A 986-nucleotide genomic window follows, 5' to 3' on the forward strand; every position below is an offset into this window, starting at 1 on the left:
TTTATTTATTACTTATTTTATTTATTTATTTTTTTTAATTTTTTATTCATTTTATATTCATTTTTATTTAGTCCCCCCCCATAGCATTTGTATATATTAGTACTGTGATGCAGTTATGTTGAAATGAAATGAAATAAATATGATTTTATAAAGTCAAAATGTTTTGAGAATATTCTCAAAACAGACGTTTTACAAAAATAACTTGTACCATAAAGAGATTGGAGTTGTAATGATTTTATACCTCAAAATCAATTCCAAGAATACAATATTTTGGTGATCATTATACAGTACTTTTATGGAGCCCCGCACATGAGATGCAGGCGATAAAATGGCCACAAATTAAGACTCCATTCCCATGACATGGCCACAGTTTAACTTAATTTATATAAGCGAACAAATCTAGCATGGCTGTGTTTAAAAAAAAAAAAATGTGTCCACGAATGAATAAGTGATGCAAACAAATTCCTAACTAAAAAAATCACTGTCTACTTTAATGATTGGAAAACAGCAGCTTGAATGTTCTTCAAAACATCTCCTTTTGTGTTCTACACAGAAAGAAAGCCATACGGGTTTGGAACGACATGAGGGTGAGTAAATGATGACTGAACTTCCAACCCTTTAGTACTGGGTACAAACAGAGCCATTGATTACTCATCCACATTGAAGTTGTTTTCCATTTCTCCAGCAGCCCCTTCCTTCCTTTTTCTCTCCCTACTTGTTAACATTTGGCAAAATAAGTAGATCCACATTTAGTTAATGATCACCCGCCATGCAAATTGGCTGTTTTGATATTCAGATGATGACTTTTCGGCTGTTTATTTACCTTCCCATATGTCCCTCGGGTGCTGTATGCTAATTTTATTCATTTCTCTGTCCTGAAAATTAGAGCAGGAAGGAAACAGTGAGCAAACAAAAAGCAAAGAGAAGATACTGTTCAAAGAGAAGGGCCGATACGAACCGAGCGCACACTCGCGCAGAAGCAGAGA

General features: G+C 34.5%; 1 long non-coding RNA gene across 1 annotated transcript in view; it reads left to right on the forward strand.

Moving 5' to 3' along the window:
• The window catches only part of LOC107750981 (uncharacterized), a 1965-nt gene extending 1002 nt beyond the window's left edge, over nucleotides 1-963 (forward strand). Inside the window, exons 2-3 of the long non-coding RNA XR_001641199.1 lie at nucleotides 554-587; nucleotides 887-963. This is a non-coding gene — a long non-coding RNA (uncharacterized LOC107750981). The remainder of the gene's footprint in view (nucleotides 1-553; nucleotides 588-886) is intronic.
• The last annotated feature ends 23 nt before the right edge of the window (nucleotides 964-986 follow it).

The sequence above is a fragment of the Sinocyclocheilus rhinocerous genome, unplaced genomic scaffold (assembly GCF_001515625.1).
Source record: "Sinocyclocheilus rhinocerous isolate Xijiao unplaced genomic scaffold, SAMN03320098_v1.1 scaffold812, whole genome shotgun sequence".
Taxonomy (NCBI): Eukaryota; Metazoa; Chordata; class Actinopteri; order Cypriniformes; family Cyprinidae; genus Sinocyclocheilus; species Sinocyclocheilus rhinocerous.